The 18,553-nt window shown below is 42.6% G+C and overlaps 1 protein-coding gene across 4 annotated transcripts in view; it reads right to left on the bottom strand.

Annotated features, from left to right (window-relative positions):
* The window catches only part of COG5 (component of oligomeric golgi complex 5), a 172,810-nt gene that overhangs the window by 91,141 nt on the left and 63,116 nt on the right, over positions 1 to 18,553 (bottom strand). The window lies entirely within an intron of this gene.

Genomic DNA, 18,553 nt, shown 5'->3' with positions numbered 1-18,553 from the left:
TTGCCTTATGCAGGCATAGGCAAACTCGGCCCTCCAGATGTTTTGGGACTACAAGTCCCATGATCCCTAGCTAACATCATCATCATAAACTTTACTGCACTAGCCAAAGGCCATGGCATCATTCACAAAGGGAGCACAAAATGAAGCAACAATAACCATAAAAACATCAGACACAACTGCAGACACAATAAACCACGGTCACTCTCCTAAAAATTATTTGTTGCATATGATAGAATAGCAAGGGGTTCTCAGGTAGAATGTGCCAGCTTAAACGTCCAAATCACCTTTGCAATTGACCGCTATTTTATCCCTAGCTAACAGGACCAGTGGTTAGGGATGATGGGAATTGTAGTCCCAAAACATCTGGAGGGCCGAGTTTGCCTATGCCTGGCCTTGCTGCCTTCAAGAGAAGGCAGGCTAAGGAGTAAACCCTACACAAATTCAAAGTGGATGGAAAAGGTTCCTCGCCCCAGTATATGGGAAATGAAAACAATTTTAATTTAAATGTCCATGCCGCAATATGACTCAGAAGCGTCCTGGCAGGTGCAAATCATGATGCATGTTGACTTGACCTGCAGTCTTGCAGCTGTTGTAATGCATGCGCAAATCCCACTGAAAAACCACCTTATCTTACACACATTAAACTGTCACACAACTGCAATCAATGTTCTAGAATGAAAAACAGCAACATCCTTATCTTTGGCTGAATCATCGTAAATGTTACTAGCACTTGTACATTCCAAGTTTTTTTGTTAGAGCCATTTTTAAAAAAGTTTCCTTCAATAAACAATTCCATATTCATGTTTTAAAAGGTCTCTCGTAAAAACAGCACAGCCTCGTCCGCTAAGGTCCCACAAGATTTAATTTGTTTTGATGCATCTGGGCTTGCTTTTGTCCAGAAAAATAAATGGCCATAAATGCAAAAAGATTCAGAGTTGTACCTTGAGAAAAAAAAATTTAAATAATAATTTGTATAAAGTTTTCCAATTTTACATTTCAAAATAAACATTTTACAAACGTTAAGATACCCAGTGACCTCCCTTCTTCTCCTTTATGGTTCATTTTACATATCATACTTTCCTGCATATTTTACTGTAACCATTCAAATCAGTTTTCCACTTTTACATCTATCAAAAATTATTTAATCTGTTGAATTTATCTTAGTGCTGCCAGTGCTTTCAGCTGTATACAGTTATTTTCCATATATTCAATAAATGTTTTCCACTCTTTAAATACATGTTCTTATTCTGGGTGTTAAATCTGCAAGTTCTGCATATTCTGTCAACTTAAGTTGCCAAGCCTCTTTAGTTGGAACCTCACTCACTTTCCCTTTGGGGGATAACAGAACACGGGCCACGGTTGTTGCATACATAAATAACCTTTTCTGACACCTAGGAATTTCAGTCTGGGTTATTCCTCAAAAAAAAAAAAAAAAAAAAGACCCTGGTGTTTTGTTTAAAGTAGTTTTAAACATTTTTTTCAATTCATAATAAATCATTTCCCAATATACCTTTACCTTTTTACATGTCCACCACATGTGAAAAAAGGCTCCATCTACTTCTTTACACTTCCAACATGTATCATCTGATTCTGTTTTATAAATCTTAGCCAACCTACTCAGAGTTAAATACCATCTATAAATCATTTTCAAATAGTTATTTTTCAATGAATAACATGCAGTAAATTTCAGGTCGCGTTTCCAAAGTTTCTCCCACAATCCATATTATGTCCTATATCTATTGCCCAATGTGTTACTGAAGCATTAACAAGCTCGTCTTTTGTTTCCCATCCTAATAAAAAATAATACATTTTAGACTCCTTAAGTTTTCCATTGATTTCAGTCTGGTTCCCCCCCCCTCCATAAAATCCAGCAGTTCCCAATGTCTATCCATATTAACTCTCTTAATTGTAATTGCTTCAATGGGAGATAGCCACAAAGGTGTTTTTCTTTCCAGCAGATTTTTATATTTCTCCCAGACTCTATACAGATTATTCCTAAGAACATGGTTCATAAAACTCTTATGGGTTTTAGCCTTCCAGTACCAAAGACATGCATGCCAGCCAAATTTTAAATCATGACCCTTCTAAGTCTAAAATGTCTGCATTTCCCAATACAATCCATTCTTTTAACCGACAGAAACAAGTTGCCTCATAATACAATTGCAAATGTGGCAAAGCAAAGCCTCCTCTTTCTTTTGTATCTATTTAATTATTGGCTTTTTCACCTGCCAGATGAATTTAGAGATATTTTTCCCATCCTCTGAAGCAGCTTAAATTATTTACAACTAGGATTGATTGGAATAAAAACAGCATATTCTACCTGAAATTCTGCCTAACAGGGAGAGATTCATTCTCCCCCATATCTCCAACTCCTTCTTAACCTCTTTCCACAGTTTAATATAACGCACCGTGAGAAATTCCATACCCAATTCTCCACTTTGATTCTAGATGGAAATATTATGATCCAGCATTTGGAGCGTGAAAATAATTTCCTCTTGCTCAACACTGCTTAAATGGACGATAACTGAATATTGCCTGTTGCTCTGAAGGCACTGAAGTGCATCATAGAAGATAGAGTAAATAGCCTTTACACTGAAGACAGTGAGTAGCACCTCTCTGCAGAAACATGTTACAGCTACATTTCTTCATACTGCAGATAATATTCTTCACACCATAATATGCCATTAAAAATATATTAGTCACTCCATCTGTGCCTTCCCCGAATATTAAAACTGTGTACTTCACCAGACGGAATAAACTTCAAAATTTGTGTCACCTTCTGCAAATAGATAGTGTGCCTCTACAACCACAACAAAACCATAATCTGCCTCCCAATCAATGCCTTCTACTGGGGGTGGGATAGACACCAATCACCATATATTTTCAGTATTAAAGGAAGTACAATGTGTGTGCATATGTGTCCTGAGTACATCCAGCCCCAGGAGGAGAAATGGCTGATAATTTAATTCTTTATTATTATTATTATTATTATTATTATTATTAATGATAATAATTTTATTTATACCCTGCCCTCCCCAGCTAAGACCGGGCTCAGGGCGGCTAACAACCAATAATAAAAATAAGTTGATTGAAATACAACTTAAAAAACAAGATTAAAATACAACAATAAAACATTAAAACATTAAAATGCAGCCTCATCAAAGGAGGAGAAAGGAAAAAAGAAAGAGGGGGAGGCAATCAAAGTGATTCCAAGCCAAAGCCAGCCAAAACAACTCTGTCTTACAGGCCCTGCAGAAAGAAATTAGATCCTGCAGGGCCCTGGTCTCATGAGGCAGAGCATTCCACCAGACAGGAGCCAGTGTTGAAAAGGCCCTGGCTCTGGTTGAGGCTAATCTAACTTCCTTAGGGCCTGGGACCTCTAGGGTGTTGCTATTTATGGACCTTAAGATCCTACATGGGGCATACCGGGAGAGGTGGTCCCGTAGGTACAAGGGTCCTAGGCCGTGAAGGGCTTTAAAGGTCAAAAGCAGCACCTTAAATCTGACCCTGTACTCCACCGGGAGCCAGTGCAGCTGGAAACGCACTGGGTGCCCATGGCAGAGACCCTGTGAGGAGCATCGTTGCAGCATTCTGCACCCGCGGGAGTTTCTGGGTCAGCTTCAAGGGCAGCCCCGCGTAGAGCAAATTACAGTAGTCAAGCCTGGAGGTGACCGTCGCATGGATCACTGTGGCCAGGTCGGGGTGGGAAAGGTAAGGGACCAACTGCTTGATGCGGCGAAGGTGGTTTATTGACAAAGCACATGCTTACGGGAGCGCCTAAGGTGCACAGAATACGCACACACACTTTGGGCCACTAAGTAGCCGGGAGCCCCTCGCCAGGCTTGCGATCCGAGCTGGATTGTTGGCGCAACAGTATAACCAAGCTTCCATCCAAACCTAAGTACCCTCTTCTGATGATAGCCTGAACAAGCAACCTGCAACTTCTCCTACACAGAAGTCATAGCTGTCAATGTTTCCCTTTAAGGGAAATTCCCTTATTCCGAATGGGATTCCTTGCAAGAAAAGGGAAAAGTTGACAGCTATGACAGAAGTGCCTGTCTCTTCAAGCCCCTCCTGATTCTGGGGGACAATGGGGGGACGGGACAGAGGGGATTCTGCCCCAACTCTTCTCGGGCACTGCCTCCTCCTTCTTCTCCACTTCTGACAAGTCCTGCTCTTCCTCCAGTCTCGGCTCCTGCCCCACGTCCTGCCCCCCACCCCATCTCCTCCTGCCCATACTACTCCCCTTCTTGCAGCCCTGGCTTCTGCCTCATGAGAGGCACAAAACCCCATAAATCACTGCCCCATCCCCTGGGTCAGCATCTGGTCATGCAACCTCTGCCAGACACTCCTCGGCAAAGCGAGAAAGCAATGATCTAAGATTTCTGTCTTCCTTTCTGAAGACCTAATAGGAACATAAGAAAAGTTTGCTGGATCAGGCCAAGGGCCCATTCTGTTCTCAAAGCAGCCACCCAGATGCCTGCGGGAAGCCTACATGTTGGACATCATCATCGTTTTATTATTTATCTCCCACCCATCGGGCTGGGTTGCCCCAGCCACTCTGGGCAGTTTCCAACACATATAAAAAGAGAATACAACACCAAACATTAACAACTTCCTGGTCTGTTTATTTTTTTCCAGTGCAGTTTATTTAGGGTCCCACTGCAAAATCTTCTGATGAACTGAAGATGAGAAAAATAAAATAAATGACTAAAAACAATGACTTGAAGTATCCCATACTAGATTCCACACTGCACATCTTGCATTCTGTTGGGCTTGCACTGTGAATGCTGGTTTTCACTGAAATCACGGATGCGAGCTTAAAACTGTGACAACTGACATTTCTTTTGCACTTTGGGGACGGAGGTTGGTCTCCGACAAAACTTGTTGGCACGATTTCCTTGTTTCATGAGCACAAGGAAATCAACGTCTCATCTCTCCCTGACAAAATCAAATTGTCACACGTCTCATATTCATATGGTTTGAAGTGCCAAACAGGCCAACTTGTTTAAAATGGGGCCAGGGTGAAGCATGGCAGAACAGAGACGCTGAGCTGCCACCATCCTGATGCTCACACCAGCTAGGCGAGAAGACGTTCTTTTGCTGTTTGAACTCCAGGCTGGCACAAAAGAGAGGCCTATCTCAGGGAGATGGACCACCTTTGGATCCGGGGGGGGGGGGTCTATGACTGGGTTCTGCTCTACCCTGTGTCCCTCTGGTTACGAACTTAATTCATTCTGGAGGTCCGTTCTTAAGCTGAAACCATTCTTATCCTTTGCTAATGGGGCTTCCCGCTGTATGTGATTTCCATTCGCATCCTGGGGCAAAGTTCGCAACCAGGAGCAGCTACTTCTGGGTTAGCGGAGCTCGTAACCTGAAGCGTTCATAACCAGAGGTACCACTGTATTGCATGTTGAGAGTCAAATGCACATGCGCGGTATTATGATGACCAGCTTGAAAGGCATAATAGCTTTCATTTATACAGGCATCTAATTATATGGAAAATTTGAATTATAGCTAGCAAGTTAATGATTTATTATTTATGCATTAGGTCATCAAATGCCGCTTCATCATAAAATACTTTTTATGATACTCACAGAACAGGAAAGCATCATCAATAAAAGCAGCTAATGCTTTTGAAATAGTTGTTCTGGTTTCCACGACTGAACATTTCACTGGAAACAAGGGCATTCTAATACCAGCTCTCCCTTCCCACCAACTCATCCTGTGGCCTTGGCATGTCACTCCTCTCCTCCTTGGTTGTCGAAGGTGTTCTGTCTTTAAAACAGGAAGGGCCTATGGTGCACTACATCGAACAAATAAGGAGGATGTTCTGGGCTAGAGATTAAAGCAAAATGTGAACAATAAGGACAAGCCCATAGAGCCTCAGCCTTGATGGTTTCTTCCCAACTTTGGAATCCCACACTCCTTGAGGTTCAAATCAGGTGGGAATTCAGGAGAAAGATGAATTGCAGAATTAGGGATTTCCAGTATTGCCTAGTGGACACTACTGTGAAGGTACAGCTTTCAGGATGCTGTAAGTGTGCTGGTCCCAGCAGCAGCCACCCTTTAAGAGCGTCAGAGGTTGCATCTCCAGGTCTGCCTAGACCAGGAGCCCTTTTAGACTGTTGTTGTTGTTGTTGTTTAGTCGTTTAGTCGTGTCCGACTCTTCGTGACCCCCTGGACCAGAGCACGCCAGGCACTCCTGTCTTCCACTGCCTCCCGCAGTTTGGTCAAACTCATGCTGGTAGCTTCGAGGACACTGTCCAACCACCTCGTCCTCTGTCGTCCCCTTCTCCTTGTGCCCTCCATCTTTCCCAACATCAGGGTCTTTTCCAGAGAGTCTTCTCTTCTCATGAGGTGGCCAAAGTATTGGAGCCTCAGCTTCATGATCTGTCCTTCCAGTGAGCACTCAGGGCTGATTTCCTTCAGAATGGAGAGGTTTGATCTTCTTGCAGTCCATGGGACTCTCAAGAGTCTCCTCCAGCACCATAATTCAAAAGCATCAATTCTTCGGCGATCAGCCTTCTTTATGGTCTAGCTCTCACTTCCATACATCACTACTGGGAAAACCATAGCTTTAACTATACGGACCTTTTAGACTACTCATCTTCTAATGTCCAACCTGGACCATCATGTATGTGTCTAGGTAGGCCAGAAAAATGATCAAGGAAAAATACCCTGTTCAACAGGTAACTTCTAAAGGTTGAGTGTGGCCTCTCGTTAGCTGCCCCTCAAAATTTCCAAAACACCTCGCCAATCCTCAAGAAGTAGGACTGGCGGTTGAAAAGAAGCAGTTCTCTTAAAACATAAATAAGGCATGGCATCACATTTGTTGTAGAACATTCACTTTGTCCTGCAAGCTGAGTAATAAGATTCCCCCTTTTGTTTAATTCTGTTTTGGTATGCACAAATAAAAGTATCCAGCTTCAGTTTAACTGACCTTGAAACATTTTCAGGAATGTTTAAAACAACCAGCCTTCTAATGAAAGGGACATCTAATCTAAATTCATTCCAATAAAACACTGCCTGAGATTTATTCCAGTGGCCTTTGCGGCCTGAAAGCTCCAAGTTATCTAGCAGTAATTTAGGGGAAGCTTCCTGAAAAAAAAGAGGGCATCAGCAACATATAAGGACAGTTTTAAAAAATGGATTGCCAAATTTTTCTGGTTATGTATTTGGAGGGCTGCCCGGTGATGCAGATGAATACCAGCAACACTGCCAAATACCATCCATGGTTGACTGGGGAAGGTGTGGAACCCCTAGCCATGACTGGAGGGTGATTTGTAAAGTAAGTGTACCTGGGAGGATTCACTCTGCTGGTAAGCCAAAACTGTAGATGGTATCTGTGAAGGAACTCCCAACAGAATCTATTAAAAGCCTTCTATGAACCCAGCAATGGTACCTGTGGAGAAACCTCTTGTTCTGCTGCTGCTGTCATATTCAGAGGAAGCCTATGACTGTTTGCCCTTTGACACCCCACACCTAAGTCCTACCCAAGCAGGGTGCAGCATGATAGTGGTTCATATCCTTAAAAAAAATATTGCTACATGGAATTGCTTAACACCTAAACAGAGGAGATAATTCAACTCTAACTTGCACCCCCATATGGTTTCCAGAGCAGAGATACATGCCTCATTCATTCTCTTGGGCTCTCAGAAATTGTCAAATCTCCCAGCAATAGGGACAAGACTTCTTCTTCTTCTTTTTTTTACATTCTGTACAATAGCCACCAGGACCAAGGTTTTCCCCAGCCCTATTAGCTTTATGCTCTGTTCTATTTTTAGATGTGTTAAGGAAGATCTCAAAAGAAACTGCGCTGCGCTTCAGACAGATGAGATAGTTCAGACTGACAAGGAGAATTTCCTTGGAAGAAAATCCATTGTTGTCCCTTCTTTTAAGATATTGTCCCCTTTGTATGGGTCTGAATAAAACTGCTTAAACAGTCCATTTATATTTTCGGGGTTTTTTTGGGTTTTTTAACCTATAAGCTAAGTGCCTGTCAGCATGATCCCCAGACTCCCAGAACAATTGCCAGGTGTGTTTAATTAGGAAGGTTCCCCTGCAGAAACTTAACTATACTTAGAGATTACGTCTTCCTCTGTGTTGGATGGTGGATAAAAATGAGTTCCTGTTTCCCAACAGATCTTGTCGGGGAACTGACATCGGAGCGAGAGGCGAAGGGGAGGCTCCCAGATGATGCTGGCGAAGGACCCAGCAGCAGGGGGAGAAACAGCTCAGTAGAGGGGGAAGCCATTCAGCGCAACACGAGGGATAAAGGGAGGCAGACGGGGGAAGTGGAGAGAGGGCTCCAGGACTCTTCACTGGACATCAGTGAGGAGAGCCCAGGTCCTCCGCTACCCACGCCTTCCCTGCGCAGAAGACTCCCGCGCAGTGAGAGGAGGAGGAGACTGGGTGTCAAACAACTTTTATGTTGGAAGAGGTTCAAGGAACGCCCACTGACGGATTCTGCCAGTGACTGAGGCAGCCACCATGAGAAGGGGCTGTGCAGTCAGAAAGGTTTAACAAGGCAAATTAACCGAGAAAGGCACCAGCTTACGGACGAGTAACTCATACCTATAACAGATCTGTATTTGTAATTTGAACCAGGTAGGTTCAATTCAGTATGTATTGAAATGTCCCTTGTATGACGGGCCAAGAAAAAAAAAAGTATTGGGAAATATTCGGTCTAAATTAACAACCTATTCTGACCAAGGCATCATTAGTTTTTTATCAGAAGATCTTCGCCTTTTTGTGACCCATAGAACAGGTCTGCCTGCTTTAGCTGCAAGGAAACACTGGGTGAAAAAAAGGGAAAGATCAGGATGCCTAGCGGGGAGCTTCTTAAACTGATAATAGAATTTTTAGGGATTTTGTTGTATTGCGATACTTTTTAAAACAGCATTATTTTATTTCACTGTAATTTGTTTAACAGAAATTGTATATGGAAGCCACTTGAAAGTTACCAAGGCAATTTCTAGTATAAAAGTTGGCTGCTGATAATAATGATAAGGACGTTGACTTGCCCTGCAGTCAGTTTGTTTACGGCAAACTTACTTGGAAACAGTTCATTTTTGGGTCAATGGTATTCACCTAGCTAGGCCAGGGGTCAGCAACCTTTTTCAGCCGTGGGCCAGTCCACCGTCCCTCAGACCATGTTGTGGGCCAGACTATAATGGGGGGGGGGAGGGAGAGACGAGTTCCTATGCCCCACAAATAACCCAGAGATGCATTTTAAATAAAAGGACACATTCTACTCATGTAAAAACACGCTGATTCCTGAGCAGTCTGCGGGCCGGGTTGAGAAGGTAATTGGGCCGCATCCGGCCCACAGGCCTTAGGTTGCCTACCCCTGACCTAGGCCACCTTTGATTTCTCCATTCTCATACAAAAAGCTCCTTAGCCCTAGTTTTTTCCTAGGAAAAAGGAAAGTAAATTATGTATCGCCATCAATGGTAATAGCCAGGGAATCAGTCATTCAGCACTGGAAATTCCTGAACGCACAACATCGCAGTATGAAGACATGCAGCAATGATGCACTGAAGTGTCACAGAGGTTTTTTGGCTCCACAGCAATGCTTCCAAGGTCAACAGATAGAAGCATCAGAACACAGGCAGAAAGTAGAATGGGCCTTACAGATGCTTGCAGAGTCTGCCTGCCAATGGGAATCTGGAGACAATTTTCCAGGCACTGTGACAAAAAGATGCAGTCTCTATTAATAAGAAGCAACTCAGACAACCTAAGGGCCAAGATGTCACATGGACAAGTGCATGATAGCCCATGTAATGGATCGGGTTCTATCCAGCACATCTTTGTTTAGGAGTAAATCCATAACTTAATCATCTCTCTTTTGAGACTGTAATATTTTGATACTTATAGGAAAGTATGGTACCCTCTCTTACTTGGCTAGACATCGGCACCAAAAACTTGGCCTAAATCTTTTGCAACCAATTTACATTTGGTTTTGGCACTTCTTGTGTGTAAGGAATCAATGTCAACTCTCTTTTTATGGATATCTTAGTAGTTGCTTGTAGGCTGGAAAAAGCTTTCACGTTCCTTGTTAAATTTTTGAGGAGGAGCCTTCTTATGTTGCAAGAGGGTTAAATGCTGTATCAGAACATTATGGGCCCAGGATGTTTACTCATCCAATTTTATTCTGTAGCATGCATCCAAGTGCAATTCTTTATTACCCAGTGACTCTTCTGATTCTCTGCAAAAGAAAAGAAACCTGAAATCTAAATTTATATGAAAGTACAAAACCAAAGATTGAAAAAGAAAACAAAAATTAAAACAAAACTCAGAGTAAAAACACCTCCGGAACTGAGGGTCCCATTCACTCTCCTATGACACAGGTTGGCCTCATGGAAAAGACTCGCCTGAGATCCTCCCCTATAATAGCATTGCTTACTTCTACATAGAAGATTCCAGCGGGCACCAAAGAATCAGTACATTGCAACCTATTAGTATCATAATGCTCTCAACAAGACATGGGGAATGGGGAAGGGAGAGGCAAAGATGGATAGCTGCCCGACCTCACTCTCCAACCCTTCTGTCAAGCATCTGTATCAGATACCAGATCTAACCCTTAGATTGCAAGAGAAAAGTCAGAAGGAACACTCACATGCTATCATACTAATCTGCAAGTAATGTCTTACATTGCTGAAAACAGCATTTTCACATTTACATTACATTCCTTTTTACATGCATGAATATTATAGGCTAAAGCAGGCTTCCTCAACCTTGGCCCTCCAGATGTTTTGAGACTACAATTCCCATCATCCCTGAGCACTGGTCCTGCTAGCTAGGGATCATGGGAGTTGTAGGCCAAAAACATCTGGAGGGCCGAGGTTAAGGAAGCCTGGGCTAAAGCAAGATGTAGCAAACTCTAGAGTTAGCAGCATTCATATCTACAGTCTGGGAAAGGGACAAGACTTTAGGTCTCTTAGGGGAAAGGTATTTTGGTAATTAAAATTACAAATTTCTTGATGTGCTAACACTAAACAGCTTTTTAAACCCAACAGCGGAGTTGCTGCTTAACGATCTATACACATTTTAAAGCAACATTTCAAAAAGGTAGTTACATAACAGGCTTAGCCGGAGGAGATAAAACCAACAGCCACACAGCAGGTTGTGCAGAAAAAAACAGTTTTCTGAGTTGGCAACTATCCCTCCCCCCCCAAAAAAAACCCAACTAGCCACTTTGTCCTTCCACTTACCACAGTCATAGCCTCAAATTCTACACAGTGACACTTTTGAAGACTGCAGTGGAAGGGGTGGGGGGTTAAGTGAAAAGCAAAAAGATGACACTGAAAAATAATCTACTAGCAACGAATTGTATTAAATTTCAGTTTTGAACTAGCGGTAGGAAACACTTCTGCCTGTGTGGGGCAAAAGGGAATCCAATTTTTTACAATTCCCCCAACTGCAGCCATCCGTAAAGCTATTCCAGAACAGAATGGGATATGACACAAGTGGGGATCTGTTTAAAGTCTAAGGGTGGCATTCCCTTCTGGGCCAGGGGAGAGCAGCGCCAAGGGCAAAAGTGACAGGAGAGATCAATGGATGCGAGTGCAGTATGTTAGTTTCTGCACACACACACACACACACACGCACACACACACACACAATGTGCCCCACTCTATCCTCCATCTGGGCAATCGAGGGGCACAGGCAAAAACACTTCAGAGGGGTACAAACCGGGGCTAGTGAGGGGAGGAAAGGTGGGAAGGAAAGGTGGCCAGAGGAGAGTCGAGAGGATCAGACAGAAAGGCTCGGAGGACCACATGTGGGCTGAGTGGAAAAGCTTTCTGCTAAGCCACTTCCTCCTTAAGGAGGATGTGGGGTTGCGGGCTTCACGGCCCCTCCACGTGCCCAGGGGGTGGGAGGCCAGCCCCTGCACGATTGGGGATTCCCAGATGCGTCACCCCCTGGCCACCCAATTGGGTTGCTCGGGGTGTGTGGCCTGTCCCTTAAAGGCAGGACACAGCCGGGGATCTCCCTCTTTGTCTGCCCGCCAACTGCTCCTGTTTTCCCACCCTCCCATCCTCTATGGTTTGCTTTCTCTGACCTTGCTATGGACCTTGGTTGGTCGCCACTGAGGGGCCTGGTAGGAATTTTTCCACTTGGCAGATTGGCACCAGCCACTTGGTTTTCGCCTACCTCATAGCAAATTGTCAGAACTTTCTGGGTACTGGCGGTTAGGCATTGGAATAGTTCTGTAGATGGAAAGAGGGGAGGTAGCGCCATCACCTGCCCCGCATATTGAAGGGTAGTCCGCTAAAGGATTCCGGGGGACATGGCCCTGTCCAAAGCCTAGAGAGGTTAGGGCCTAAGGCACACCCCCTATCGGTGACCCCAGTGGAGCTCCTAGTTGATGTGCATCAGCAGGACTCCCCCTACTGGAGGTTAACCCTTTCCGGACTTCAAGCAGACGGGCTGGAGTCAGATACAGTCGGTTAGGTCCAATGCCTAAGCCAATACCGTTCATCACCTGTAACCAATAAAGTTTAGCCCATTAACCTTAATAGTTGTGTCATTATTTCTACCTGGGGGGGTCGGGAACTTACCACGCAAAAAGGACCATTGGATACAATCCATTGTGCACAAGCTTACATTTCCATGAGCAGTACCGCTTCTAATAGATAACTGCATTATTCTGAGATTTTACTAGCGACAGGTTGCCAAAATTCTGCGTATTTCCGGATGAGAGTGTTCATTCATTTGGGGGGTTGCTATTGTTGCTAAGGGTTCCCGGAAGTTTGGGATTTGTACACAAAGTGCAGTACTGTGCCCTTCCCTACCTCAAGAACACCTTTGCTTCAGAAAGTGTATAGTGTCTGTTGAAGATATGAGAGAGGAAGGACATCCAATGCTCTTCTATAATGTGTTTTTATATTGTGATTTTATGTTGTTGTTGATGATGATGATGACACCTTTTGGCTGATGCCCACTAATAATGGGCTACAAAACCAACATCCCAAATATTGGTTTTTGGTCTTTTTTATTTACTTAAACAATGCCGTGGGCTTCATCCCGCTAGTGTGCTTTTGACAAATCTCTCTACCTTGCAAACTGCCCCTGCAGGAGCTTTCATGACAGGAAAAAGGGTGCATATTATTTCCCCTAGGATGGCTATGGAGACTGTCTAAATTGCCACCTAGTCAAGGCTACCACTAGCCTAAAAGGAAAATCAAACTAAACCACTAATGCTACGATTCCATTATTATGAAAGTGGCTTAAAATAAGATAAAAGTCACTAATTACTGAACTTATTCCAATCTGTTATCCACTGTGGAATTTTCCACAAATAATGGGCTGATTGGAACTGTAAGAGCTTCACACTTTACAGCTTAGCTTACTTAGAAGATTCAGGTTTTTGAAGCCTGTGTTGGAACTGGTGCATCACAATTTACTTTTGCTCTCAGGTGATGACACATTGAATCATGGGTTAAATCAATAAGGTGGCTTGACAGAGCCCTGGGGAAGTAGCTCTTACTTGAAACTCCCCAATTCCTTCCTTCCCTCTGGGTGCAGGTTGCAGTTTGGGTAAAGGAAAAATAAACATTGCCGCTTCTGGCCAGCTGGGGCTTCAAAGTTCATGGAGCTATCATTTCTCACAGTGCCAGACATTGTATGTTTCTCTCTCTCTCTCTCTCTCTCTCTCTCCCCCCCCCCCCCCACACACACACCTCAAAAGCTACTTGATTTGTGTGGGATCTTTGGCACTATGGTCCAACAAGAGCCCAATCACTCTTACTGTGACATGCTCCATATAAAGGGCATATTCTTTATGATTACAGAGCAGTTCTGATACTAAAAAATACAAGTATCTTATTTTTTTAAAAAAATAAGGTACTCTTGAATGCTTTGTGGAAATCTATTGTGATTGACTGAGTCACGTTTCTCTTGTTGAATTTCAAAGATTCAGTTTCCCATAACTACTGTAGAGTAGACTAGTAGATCAACTACTGCATCCAGCCAAGATGCAAGGTAGGATATAGTCTTTCTTCCTTCCTTTCTCTATGGGAGCTCCAGGCTCTTCTCTGGGAATTGAAATTAATTAGGATCCAGCAGATCATAATTCAAGGCCCTATTCTGGCTACTGCTGGCAGTGGTAACATTTGATTTTTCCCCCTTTCCATGGCTGCAGTGAGGAAGCCACTCATCGGTGGAGGCAGAAAGAGGTCAGGAGACAGGTACACCTGCTATATCCTTACCTGCTGCAGCACCAAGGATTCGGGACTAGGTCTGCAATGCCCAGTGTGGAGAGCATGCTTTGCGCACCTAAGGTAGCTGGTGTAGTGGGGCTGATATAATCCTCTTCTTAAGACCTTGAAAAGCCATTGCCTGTCTGAGCAGAAAATACTGGGCTAGAGCTATGGGTTGACTCAGTATAAAGCGGGTTGAGGCACATTTTGTTTATATTTATTAGTGACTTCATAAACAGCATTCTCTAGGCAACATATGAATACACTGAATATAAAACAAGATTAAAAACACAAAAGCAGCTGAAAAAACAGGATCCAAACCCAACATAAAAAGAATGCCACCCGCAACATATCATTTAATACATACAAGAGGCAAAAGCACCTCGCAAGTGAAAAGGACTGAGACAATACTAAAATCCTTGCCTGGCTGCTAGCAAGACACTGGTGTAGGTGGCAGATAAGCTTCTCTGCGGACAGTGTTTCAGATACAAGCAGCCCAGAAGACCTTCTCCCTTGTAGCCACTTTTGTCACCGGACATTATCAGTCGCTGAGTCCTCTCCACCACCCTGCCTCATAACTGAAAATCCTTAGAGACTATAAGGTAAAAAGGTAAAGGTAAAGGACCCCTGGAAGGTTAGGTCCAGTCAAAGACAACTATGGGGGTGCGGCACTCATCTCGCTTTTCAGGCCGAGGGAGCCAGCGTTTGTCTACAGACAGCTTTCTGGGTCATGTGGCCAGCATGACTAAACCGCTTCTGGCACAACAGAACACCATGACGGAAGTCAGAGTGCACAGAAACGCCATGTACCTTCCTGCCACAGCGGTACCTATTTATCTACTTGCACTGGCGTGCTTTCGAAATGCTACATTGGCCGGAGCTGGGACAGAGCAACAGGAGCTCACCCCGTTACAGGGATTCGAACTGCTGACCCTCTGATCAGCAAGCCCAAGAGGCTCAGAGGTTTAGACCACAGCGCCACCCGCTCCCCTATAAATCACTGCTATAAGTAATGCCTGTTTGATGGCTAACAGATATTAAATTCTGGAAATAATAAGGGAAGAAATGGAGCTGAGAAGCTGGTAGTTGAGAAAGTAGATATACATGCTTTTTGGAAACATGGGAAGGAAAAGGAAGACAGGGCAATGGAACAAGGAAGAGAACAACAGGCTGAGATAATCAAATAACACAAAACTAAAATGAGTATGCACAGCCTGGACTCATCAAACAAGAGTCATACATAACATGTCATTTTCCACTTCAAATATTCCCTCCTCCAGATATTCTTGCAGTCTCTATTACTTGTTAATATCCCATGCCCACTAAGTTCCCACTCAAACTTCTGAAGAACATCTAAAGAATGCTTTAAGCATCTCAACAAAGCTTTTATATAAAACTACAGGTTGCAAATAGATATTACTCGGGACTTAACAAAGGTCCTTATGGAGCAGAAATATTTGTTCAACTCCCCTACAGAGGCATTCTTCCTAAAATGATTCATATAAACATAAAAGTGAAGACAGAGGGCTTGTCTACACCTGTGAGACAGATTGCTATGTACCAACTATCCATAAAACTATAAACAGAAAATATGAAAATCTGTGTAATCCAATGCTTCAGTTTGGCTTAAGGCTAATACCAATTTTTCCAGGAACTAGACAAAGATTGGGAATGGATCCATGAACATGCCAAGATTTATAAACTGAACAGGCAATCTTCTACAAAAGATACATATGGCTGGATCCAAAACTCTGCAAGTTTTACAGAATGCAACTTTGGGGACATTATTTGCGATTTGTACTATACAGCACTTGTGTAAAATCAGGAAAACCTCCCAGTTAAGATTTCCTTAGACGCAATGAGTGGAGAGAGTAATAATTTACACATTTGTTTTGGTTACTCTAATTTAATTTCTATTTAAAGCCTCCCATCTTCCCCCAGTTCAGTACTGTTTAATTAAAACAGTAATTAAAACAGAATTGCTCTAAAGAACCCATTAAAATGTTTTTTTAAACAAAGTAAGCAGTATTTAATATTTTAACAGGCTTTACTAGAAACATGTACAACTGACGGAAGGCAATCAAGTAGTAGAAGACGACAATGGATACATTTTCTACCTCCAGAATCTCTCATTATAAGTGTACTAGATGCATTGATCACAGTACAATATATTCCTACCATCACCATTAGCTGTCAGTTGGATCTTCAAGAAAAGCTAGTTAAGCTTACTACACAGACTTCCCTGGAAGTAAGTCTCATTTAATTGAGTGGTGCATACTTCTGGCCAGTCATATATAGGATTGCACTATAACTAACCCCTGACCAGTTTGCTAATGCATGATAAAATAATACAGAGCCACAAAGATTATTCAGTCACTGCTTGGCAGTACCTAAAACTGAGCCACGTACAGCCACAACAATTTAAAAACAGAAAGTATGAACTGCATCCAGACATAATTCTCTGGAGTGATTGCTAGTTGACAGCCAAAGCATCTGTAGCTATGTTCCACTGAATGTTAAATAAAATATATTCCAAGTACAGATAGGATAAGAAGAAAGGAGGACAGAGAGCATCAAATCACTCCCCTAATAAATCATATTCTTACATGCAGTCACATTGTTTCTAACTATATAAAAGCCACGAATAACCTGCAATCGGACTTAAATAACAGAACTTAAATTTTAGAACGTAACTGGACAACCTCTCTTAACAAATTAAATTTTAGGACGTAACTGGACAACCTTTTGCTTTCCAAAAAGCAAAAGAAAGTGCAGCAATGGGAAACCAATGTGTTATTCACATCTGCTTGATGGAAGTGAAAAAACGCCAAGAGGACAACATATTCTGAATAGATTTTGCAGCAACAGAAACTGCCTCAGAGTCAGCCCACCTGCCCATCAAGCTTAGCATTGCCTCGACTGACTGACAGGAAATAGCTCTCCAGGGTTTCAGCCAGGAATCTTTCCCAGCCCTTTCTGCAAGATGCCAGGGATTGTTCCTCTCTTTCACCATCGTGATGTATCGCCGGGTCGCAATATTTGGCTGGTGATACATCGTGATGTTGAAAACCTAACATCACCCAGCCCTACCTCTCACAAAACTATGGTTCATCTGGCCAACAGGCCAGGAAGCTACCAACCTATCCTGCTCCCATCAACTAGAAAAATAGCACTGGTTCCTGGTATTAAAAGCAATATTGTCAATTAACAATGCACAATCTGTTGGAGGGATTTGGGGATACATCTTGTAGATAACACTGGAAAACAAGATGATGAGATCGAAAAGAGGTGGACTAGGTTTCAGAAATATATTTCGCACAATTAGGTGACTGAACGCTTGGGGAGTGAATGAAGTAAACAGGAAACATTTTAGGAGAGCATTCGTTACCCTTCACTGCCATCCCCATTGTAGGTGACTGAGATGTAATAAACATTATGACCCGAATTTTGTGTGGAATCTGAGTGTATCCCACAGTTCTCTGCAACACAGAAGGGCTCCATGACAGGAACATCAACGTGAAATGATTCCCTGACGGAAAGAAGATTTGAAAACTGTCATAATCAATCTCCGATACCCTCAAATACGGAATGTTTTGAATCATTCATGCGAAATAAATAAATAATAATGACGATTTATTTAAAATGCAACACTGGAAAACCTATTTATATGGGAAACTACCATGAAGCCTTGTGGGACAATATATGTGTTCAGTATTTTGTGCCATAGGATTCCAATTACTGTATTTTTCTGTGTATGAGACTAGGTTTTCCCCCTAAAAAATAATGTCAAAATTAGGGGGCGTCTTATATATGGATACATCTCCCCCCATTTCCTTAAATCTGAGTCTCCAAAAATAGGGAGTTTCTTATACATGGGGGCATCTTATAGATGGAAAAATACGGTATATCAAAGGATCTGGTACAAATAACAAAATCAAATTAGTACTACTGAGACTTAAGAGCAAATCATAAGCAATTCTAAGTGCTGTGGTCTAATTTTAGTATGACACAGGCAATGAAAGCTAGTCTGCTGTTTTGATGACTGATTGTGGGGGACGAGCTTATTCATTCAATGGATGCTTCAGAAAGCAGGTGGTGAAGAACAGTATTGAGGGACAAATAATGATTTGATTTGATTTTTGCTGGGAATACCAGAAGCTTGTGTAAAGACATGTAAACAGAAACAAGAGATAAAATAATGCCATGGATTGCATTACCAAAATGTTTCAAACCCTGCAGTACAAAATGTTGTACGAAGTATATATTTTATAGACAGAGAAATAGGTAAAGTAAGATTTTCCTGAGTTCTTGATAACGGGAGAACATCAGATATAATTAGCATTTTA

Source organism: Podarcis bocagei (assembly GCF_964188305.1).
Source record: "Podarcis bocagei genome assembly, chromosome: 10".
NCBI classification, from domain to species: Eukaryota; Metazoa; Chordata; class Lepidosauria; order Squamata; family Lacertidae; genus Podarcis; species Podarcis bocagei.
The sequence above is the reverse complement of the archived record's forward strand: the minus strand, read 5'-3'. Positions and strand labels throughout refer to the sequence as shown.